The following is a 10,452-nucleotide window of genomic DNA, read 5'->3' as shown; positions in this document are numbered from 1 at the left end:
ACTGGGAAGAAAATTCGTCCCGGGATTTTACATAGAAACTGGCCCAAAAGGGCGGGGGGGGGGGGGGGATGTTCTGCATATTGCTGCCCTCTTCTCCCAATGGCCAGTCCGCCACTGCCCTGTTCACCCATGACTGTAGCCAGATACAGCCCCAATTCCATCTTAAAGTTTGCTGATGACACCACCGTAGTAGGCTTGATCACAAACAATGCCTACAGGGAGGAGGTGAGGCTGCTGGGAGTGGTGCCAGAGTAACAAGCTTGCTCTCAATTCCAGCAAAACAAAGCAGCTGGTTATTGACTTCCAGAATCATCTACATAGGAGATGATGCTGTTGAGGGGGTGAGCAGTTTTAAATTTCTTGGGGTCACACACACTTCTACCCTCAAGTGGACTGAGCATGTAAAGACTGCCATCAAAAAAGCTCACCAACGTCTTCACTTCCTCAGACATCTGAGGAAAACTTTGGATGTCCACAGCAGTAATGACCAGTTTCTACTGGTGCACTGTTGAATCCATTCTAACCGGAGGCATTACATCCAGGTACAGCTGCTGCTCGTCACAGGACAAGGCTGCTCTGCAAAGGGTGGTGAAAACAGCTCAAAGAATAATAGGCACACGTCTCTCCGCAATCCAGGAAATCCACTTTTAACGCTGTCTCAGGAAATCTGAAAGCATCATGAAGGACTCTAGTCACCCTGCACGACAATTTTTCTCCTTTCTCCCCTCTGGGAAGCGGATCAGGTGCATCAGCACACGCACATCAAGATACAGGAACAGCTTCTACCCCACTGCCATAAGACTGTTCAATCATACTGTTAGTGCAACATTTAGAAAACTAGCACAAAGATTCTTTCAATTAAAAATTGTGTTCACTCCATATGTCATATACTGTATATATTCATTGAACTAGAATGCATTATTCTGACATCTCAACTAGAAATAGCTGTGGAACTAGATACTTAACTATTTTACATTGAGGCAACTAAGAATTAAATGAACTTTAAAGCATACAAATGAAAACCATGGTTTTCCTAGGTCTGTATTAGGAACAATATGCCATTAACATATGCACATTAACAAATGGCACACATTTAATTCCTTACAGCTGATCAACATTAACTGCAATATAACAACACATTTTAGTTAACAAAATTTTAAATTGAACTAAATTGAAAAGAGATAAACCCCAGCCCTTAACACTGGTAATAACTTGTTAATTAAGTTGATTTACATCAAACATGTTGAAAAATATTTCCAGCAAACTTGTACAAATAGTGGGTGTCAATAACTCTCTATAGCTGGGTTTCCATCCACTTATTTTTATGTGCATTTTAGGACAGTGCATACAAAATGCTGAATGGAAACACCAAGATGCGAATAACATCTCCAAAATGCACATAAACCCATACACTCGCTTGGGGATACGTCTTGCATTCGATAAGAAGAAATGTTCATAAACTATGATGGAAACACTTTTCCCATATAAACTATTAAATTTATTAGGAATGCAAGATGCGCATTAAAAAAGCCACGTGACGGAGTCATTTGTTCATAACAGGACTAACCAGCAGACTAATCATTGCATCTGAAATGTTGCTCTGGTCATGCTGAAATAATGGTGTCCTTAAAATCCAAAGCCTGCACAGAGTTTGAAGAGCAAATAAATCCGAAAACAAACTTGAACTGTACCAAAGAGCAGGTTTATTGACACTTTTGAAAAATACCTTATAGATCTGCACGGTAAAGACATAAGGATGGAGGAACGCACACACTTAGTGCTCTCAGACATGAGACAAATTTCTTTACAGTGTTTTGTCTGTGTGCACTAAACCACGAGTATTTTATTTCTAAAAGTGTTACAATGGCTACAGTTTATCTGGAAGTGATGATTTTATTCTTTTAAACACACAGGATGAAAACACGGCTTTGTTTGCAAATTGTTTTTGCGGTATTACGATTTTTCGCATAAATTAAATTTGCAACTTGGATGGAAACATAGCTAACATAGAATTTCTACCACACTCATGGACATTAAGTATAAGGTAAAAAAGCTGAATCATTGTATTCATTAATAACTTCAACAACTGTGTAACAAAAATAAATAAATAAATACAAAAGAAAGAAATACAAGCAGATAAACATCAAGCAGATGACAGTACTTGACATCATGACACTTGAATTTGGCCTCTATACAAGATCAGCTACTGTATGTGGAGGAGCCAAGTATCTGTATATGCCAGCAACAGTCAGGTTCTCAGTGACTGAATTCAAGCTGAACATTTTTTACTGTCAAAACCCAGAAAGACTTCATGCACAGCCTCAAAAAGTTACTTCCACTGTTTAGGATACTCAATATAGAGAAAGCAAAGCAGGCCAAAGAGCACTTCAAAGACAGTCGGAAAGTTTGGAAGGCTGTTCATGACAACTTCTTCCTCCAGCACTAAAGGCACGTCTACCACTGCACCCAGGAATTCACACAGATCTCCTGCAGTCTCAGTGAAACCAACATGCATTCTTCTGGTCTGCCTGTCTGATTTGAAACACAGAAATGTTAAAAAATAATAAAAGATATATATATATATATAAAGTTGATTTACCTCCAAGTTCTTAACAATTGGTACGTATTCCCGAATATAAAACTGAAGATCTCAGAGTGCTGCTGACCTTCGATGCATGGCCATGTCTGTGGTCTGCATACAACAAGCATAGATTAAAATTAATAACAGAAATAATTGTGTAACACAGTGCAAGAATGCTAGCAACTTAAAGTCTGCCAAATTACCTGTTCATCTAGGCGTATTAATAGGGCTTTCAACTCATCTTCAGCATCACCTCTTTCGGAGTAATACATCCTGATCAGACCTTTGGCATTGACCTCTAGGACTGTGGAATGTCGAGAGCAGATCAATTCCAGTAATTCTTTTAAATTCAACATAGACATTCAAAACAAAATGAGATAAGAGGTTATAAGTAAAGGATATAGTACTGTAAACACAACCATAAAGTGAGTTTACTAAATACTAGCCGTACGATTCGCCACCCACGGTTCCGGAAGCATTGGAACCACAGTCGATTCACCTCAAGTTTAATGACGCATCTGGAGCACAAGTTTTGGTCAAGAAAACAAAGCGTTAAACAGACAGGCACAGTTACAACCTCCGCTAATGCACCTGAATGGATCTGTAGATGGATAGCTCTGCCTGTGTTTCACGTGGGTCAACTTGATGTCATTACTGTTCTGCAAGCGTCGTGTGTAATTGAAAATGGCAAGTGGAGAAAACGAGGCGCTGATAGAGAAGTTCCCTGCTTTTCTTTTTCTGGGAACATTTTCTTTTTGCAGTCAATTACAACAGCGATGGTCAAAAGATGTTTACAAAACAGGCACTGTTTGCAGACATCGCTCGACACGAGTGCGGTTTACTGGTAATATATGTCAATAATGTGCATGAGGGTTTATTTAATATACACACCCAAGTTCTTCCCGTTTCCTCACGTGGCTGTAATCTGTCGCGAGCATCAAAAATGCACTTTGATTAATGGAATTAAGATGCCGTTATATTAATAAATTGATACATGATTAATCTTTTACACCGGGAAAGAGCCGCAGGTTAGCCGAAACAGCACACATTCCCTTCCAGTGCTAATTCGAACAGACATGAAACAATAACTAAAGCGCTTGGGGTGTTCATGTGGGATTTACATTTATGATTAAAATACTCGAGCAGCATTATCACAACATCCCTTCTCGTATGCATTTTAATAGCAAGGTTATTCCTTTTATAGTGATGTACAGCTTCCGAATATTGAATATAAGTTGAGATGAGTTTGAAGTGCAATTTATGTTGATGCATGTGGCATATTAGTGCAGATATTAAGTTAAAATTGTGATTTAGTAATTTGAAAAAAATGTTTTTTTAGTTAAGCACCCTGATGAAAATTAACCATGGTTTTACCTCAGTAATATTGTAGTAACCATGACTGCTGTCGCCATGGTTTTCCGAACAGAAATCATGGTTTTGTTACAATTAACCATGGTTTTATAACAGTAATACCATAGTTTCTATATAGTAACCATGATTTTACTATATATTGTAACCATGACAGTATTGTGGTTACTATGATTTTTCTACAAATGCCATGGTTAAACTATGGTTACTGTTGTAAAACAATAATTGTTATTCAAGGGCAAACCTGTTGAAGTGTTTACCAAATAGATTATTCTTTGGATTTGGCAGTAATATTTTTTTTTTTCTGAACATAACAAATACAGAACCGTAGCAAAACCGTGATCCTAAAAACGTTATAGTTGCCAAGTTATTCTTACTTGAATATTCCTATATAATAGGCAATACACCTCACTTTCAGATTACCCCACATAGTCAGTGTGTTTCCTAAAATGATACCTCACATGCCCTTAACATTTTATCATCAGCAATAAGATTCTGTGTTCAGTACAAGGTTAACTGTTATTATTAGCACATGGCTGGTTTAACCCTTGTGCGACATTCGGGACATTTTTGTCTTTTTCATTTTTTACATCATTTTGGCTGTGTTAATGCCAAAGGCATACATTTTGCCAAAGGTGTGTATTTTTGGGGGAATATTGATATTTCAACCTCAGTTCCTATAATATATCCATAATACACTGTGTACACAAAATTGTTACATGCAGGACCTTCAGGACAAAAAATTTCCCCATTGAAACCCATTAAAACTGCAATATTTGATCCAAGTGCCCTTAAAGCATAAAATCATGAATTATATGATATTATGCTTTCATTCCGGAGCCCTGGCTTTCAAAATTTTTCTACCAGATGGTGCCATTTTTCTCATGTTTAGCCTATGGAGCAAATACATGCTTTTTTCCTATTTTCTGTTTGCTGTATTATAGAGCACTGCAGGCCAGTTGAATAAATGATGCAGCTAAAATTGTGTGGGTGTGTTGGTATGGATGTCAGAGTGTGTTTTGTATGTGTGTATTGAGAAATGTTTGCGTATGTGTGTGTGTGTGTGTGTAAAAAACAACAGTGGCATTATGTAAACAAACTGGCATTTAAAGGGTTAAAATCCTGAAAATTTATGAATATTTGGTAGTTATGATCAGGACTGATTTTGGTTAAAAAAATGTACTCATTGAAAATGGAAAATAATATTAATAAATAATATTATTATGGCAATTTTTTGACGTGGACATTTTTGTCCTCTAAGGACCTCTGAGTAACTTTTTTTATTGTCGCACAAGGGTTATATTAGGCTAAACGAGTGCCATTTTATCATAGACCACTCTTCACCTTTAAGGGAAAACTGGGCAGGAAAGTCAAACTCATTATCAGCAGAGTGGAGATGGGAGGACTGATCTTGAAAAAAATGACAGACTACTGATGTTGATTCCGAGGTTTCCTTCCGCGTATGGATCATCACATAATAGTACATGATTTAAAAACAATTATTATGTATCCATAACTAAAAATAATTAAATTAACTAGAATGTTAAGATATAGAAAATATAGGTTATCCTGCTTAGTTGTGTAGGATGGGAACTATTTCTCCCTCCACTCCCAATATGTGAGCAGGCATGGCCAGTCGCTCATTTAAACAAAAAATATTATTTAATCAGTTATTACAGAGTGAGTTATTTCATTAAATGTCTTAAATAAATTCTGAAAATAAATTATACACTTGTCCAAAAGACATTTTATCATATGTATGTGTGTGGTGTCTGTATCGCGATACTGACATTGTCCTTAGGCCTGTTGGATCTGTTGGCTGGATTTAGGTGTTTTAGTCCAGTCAACATCAGACTGGGTGTACATTGACTGGATTTGAATATGACACTTCATTCAATGTTATTGTAATACATTTCTGCAAACATAATATAACATGTCTTCTTAGCTACACTCACCCAAAAATGCTGATTCAACTTAGATATTTTTGCTCTTCCAAAATGTTTAGTTGGATTTTTTAGTGTGCACTGACCAAGCTCTTGACAATTCTTCAAAGGGCTTTTGCAGAATCTCTTGTTTAAAATCTGAAACCCATGTGTTCATAATGTCTAAAGATACATATGAAAAGCCAACAAAGTCATCCCAACTAATTTCCTGTTTTCATGTAAAGGGGTTAAAAAAGTCATGCCAAATACCCCTAGCAGTCTTTGAAGATATTGGTTTTCAAATTAAGCAAAACAACTAGATTTCATCTGCAAGCTTTTGTGTTTCATAGAGACAGACTAACATGGGACATGCCTACAAGGTATCATTCTCAGAAGACCTGGGGAGTATTATCTGCAGGGGAGAAGAGTGTTGCATAAATACTTATAATCTTCATGACCTAGGGTTGCATTGAACCTAAAGGATTCCCATTAAGGCATATTTCAAATAATGTTATTACAAATAAATTGTAAGCTGCCTAACTTTTGATACTGGCACCTGTGCTCTCTCCCCATGTGTCCTCTCATTTACACATTTTTTAAGTTAGCCTCCCCATAACAAGAATTAAATTGCATCTGGTGTGTGTTTTCTCAGCTTAAAGATGAATGAGACAGCAGGCGACTTTTTATTTGATAAATTATGTGGATGCTGCTGTGTTGTGCCCTTAGATGTGAGAGTTCAGCTTTCTTTCTCAACAGGAGAGAGGGTGTGGGTGATTCAGTTCCTTGGTGCCATAAGGGCTTTATCATAACAGTAGAAAACAATCAGCTCTCCTCTGTCCATAGAAAATTGGAGTGGCCAATCAGTGAGATGATCTAAGAAGTCTGAGGATCTGGCCAATATTCAATGTAAAGTTTTAGACAAATTTGTAAATCTGATTTAGAGAGGTTAATAGGGGAGATGGAAAGGCACTGAAACTAATTATCTTTCCTCTTTCTTCCTTTATCAAGTGGTTTTAAATTGGCACACAACCTTCCATTGATACTTAATGTTATTGTTATTTGAATGTTGTATAAGTTTTGTGTATACAATAATGTATCCAACATTTTGTCTCTCAAATGTATTAAAAGTTACATTAAGATTAGTGTAAGAGCGGTGTTTTTGTCATTCCACAAATATCGAATTAAGTTCTCATTATTAGGGCAAACCCAAAAATCCTCTCATCATAACCAGAAGTTAATCAATGAACTCTCAAAAAATCTTTGTTTGAAGTAGAGGAAAACAGCTGGACCGGAGTTCTGAGAAACACCTTCAAACTATAGGTTCCTGTTTATCGAAAGGCAATAGGACTGAATAGTTTACTTTTTGCCTAAAAATAACTTGCAAAAATGCTGGAGAACAAAACCATAGAAAAGGAAGGAACCACAAATCTGCCGCTTTCATCTGTGATTTCTATTCAATTAATGATGCCTAATAATCAATAAGAAAAGGGAACTTAGCAGAGACCAGTGCCCACCATCCCTCAAGAAACTTCACAGCTGCAGAAGGCCTCGGATCTCTCTTCATCACAGTCTTGATGCTGCTCTTCAATCAGTTCACCTTTATGGTTTGTTTTTTCTGTAGAGCTCAAAGAGCAAGTTCCCAAACTCTCTCACACAATGATGGGAAACCATGGTGTGTTTTTGATACGCAAAACCCAGTGTCTCATCCCATTTTTGTAACTCGTGCAGCCAAGAACAACAAACATTGAATGGAAGCTTTTTTGAACCAAGTTTGAGACAAAACTCAGTACAGTTTCCCTAGCCATTCCAAACACCCACATCCTGGCTGCCTTCTCTCTCTTTTTTTTTTTTTTTTTTTGTCTTTAAACGTGCTGTCTAGTCCCATCTGTTTTGTAACTTGTGCTCCACAGCTTCTGATTTATTGCTTGGAACTGTCTTCACTCTTCAGAGAAGAACAATTAACAGCACCCATTATAAAGTGAGTACTTACAGCACCTTTGTTAACTGTCATAGAAAAGGTACCTGTCAAAGGTACCATAATGCCAGTCAGCATTTTTAATCCAGAACCTTCAAATTGATATGTAGGTGCAAAGAATATGAAGTATACTTGAAGTATACTAATAGTAAGGATGTGGTATTACTATTCTATCACTGCAAGTTTAATTTCAATTACATGGTTTATGAATAAATAGATACATGTAGGAGCTTGGTGAGGTAATTAAGGCCTTGCCTACAGGCAAGACTCCAGGGCCAGACATCTTATGCTACAGAACTGGCTCCACTTTTGCTAGTAGTTTATACGGAATCATTAAAGAATGGAAAGCTTCCGCCAAATATGACACAAGCCCGGATCAGTCTGATTCTTAAAAGGACAAAGATCCAAGTGAGTATAAGACTTACCGTCCAATTTCCCTGATCCAGTTAGACATTAAAATATTGTCCAAAATTTTGGCTAACCGATTAAATAAAGTTATGACATCTCTTATACATATAGATCAGGTGGGCTTTATTCGGGGCCGTAGCTCTTCTGATAACATTAGGCATTTCATCAGTATTATGTGGTCAGTGGCAAATGATCAGACTCCAGTCGCTGCCATCCCACTTGATGCCAAAAAGGTGTTTGATATGGTAGAATGGGATTATCTTTTTAAAATTTTGGAAATGTATGAGTTTGGGAATACTTTTATTGGTTGGATTAAGTTGCTTTATAGACACCCTGTAGCAGCGGTGCAAACAAATGGATTAATTTCAGATTATTTTACTCTGGATGGGGCACCCGGCAGGGTTGCCCTCTTTCCCCATTATTGTTCTGTCTTGCCCTGGAACCATTAGCAGCCGCAATAAGAAAGGAGGATGATTTTCCAGGGGTGATGGTGGGAGGTGTGGCACATAAGCTTTTGCTTTACGCAGATGATATTTTATTATTCGTCTTCAACCCCACTAGATCTAGATCAGAATTATTCATTCCTTTTCTAAATTCTCAGGATACAGAGTTAATCCAAAGCTTTGGCTCTGACAGCATACTGCCTGGTAACGGCTTTTCAGCCGGGTGCCTTCCAGTGGCCCAAACAGGGCATTAAGTATTTGGGTATTTTATTCCCAGCAAATTTGTGTGATTTAGTTAGATTTTATTTTGACCCTTTAATAAAAAGGTTTTTGAGCGATGTGGGCAGGTGGGTTTCATTACAGTTATCTATGATTGGGAAGGTTAATGTTATTAAAATGAACTGTATTCCAAAATTCAACTACCTGCTACAATCTCTCCCTATAGATGTCCCCCTCTCAAATTTCAAGCAATTTGATAGCAAAGCAAAGTCCTTCATTTGGAATAATAAATGTCCCAGATTACATTTTAGTAAGTTGCATAGAATGCCTGAAAAAGGCAAAAACAAAGATTTTGTTTTATTATTATGCATTCGGTCTCAGACATTTGGCTCATTGGTCGCTTCCACCTGAGAGAGCCCCTCCCTGGTTTTGTATTGAACAGGAAGATCTTGCCCCTATTTTGCCATTGCAAAGCCTTTCTATTGAACTAACTGGAGAAGTTAAATTACACCCCGTTGTCTTGCATTTGCACACGGTATGGACAACATTTAAATGTTGCTTCGAGCATATGGCTGAACAGAGTGGATTGTGAGGGAGGTTAATACGCTCGGTGACATATATGAGAGTTGAGTGTTGAGATCCTTTGAAAATATGGTTCAACATTTTGGGATTCACAGGTCTCAATTCTTCAGGTATTTACAGCTGCGCTACCTGCTCTGTACTATCTTTGGGAGTAGCATACACCCCCCTAGAGCGGCAGATACTCTGGGAGTGGTGATTACTGCTTTTGGAAAAGGTCATGAGGCATCAGTGTATTACTCCCTGCTAATTCAGAGTCTGGGGGATGGAGCTTCAACTTCTCTCAAGAGATTATGGGAGATAGATTTAAACTTGGTATTGGAGGAGGGAGTGTGGGCTAGGATTCTAAAAAACGTCAAGTCTACATCTAGAGATGCAAGGGTGCACCTTATGCAATTTAAGATTTTACATTGATTCTATTGGACCCCCTCTAGATTGTATAGGCTTGGTCTTAAAGACACACCCACCTGCTGGCGATGCCAGTCAGAAGATGGGGTCACAACCCATGTTTTTTTGTGACGTGTTAAGATCCAAGAGATTTTTGTATGACATACTAGGCACTCAAATTTCATTTTGCCAAGACTCTGTATTTTAGGTGATGGGGCGGTCATTAATATAGGGGATAAATGCATAAAAAATTGGGTCCTAGCCAGTGTTATGATCAGCAGACAGGTTATTCTTAGGGTATGGAAGTCAGCTGGAGGGCCCTCATTTCAAGAGTGGTGAACAGAGATGGGAGGGTAGCGCCATTCGAGGAAATGTCATGTAGAAGGCTAGGCAACTTAGATTTATTTAAGAAAAAAAGGGCCAACTATTTGGCCGTTTTGGAAGGCTCTCGGGGAGGGGCAGTGGAGAGAGAAGTGTAGTTTTAAATGTGTGTGATTATTACTACTATTGTTTATATATATATATATATATATATATATATATATAAACATTTTGTGTGTGTGTGTGTGT

The sequence above is a fragment of the Myxocyprinus asiaticus genome, chromosome 48 (assembly GCF_019703515.2).
Source record: "Myxocyprinus asiaticus isolate MX2 ecotype Aquarium Trade chromosome 48, UBuf_Myxa_2, whole genome shotgun sequence".
Taxonomy (NCBI): domain Eukaryota; kingdom Metazoa; phylum Chordata; class Actinopteri; order Cypriniformes; family Catostomidae; genus Myxocyprinus; species Myxocyprinus asiaticus.
Note: the sequence above shows the minus strand (reverse complement) of the source record.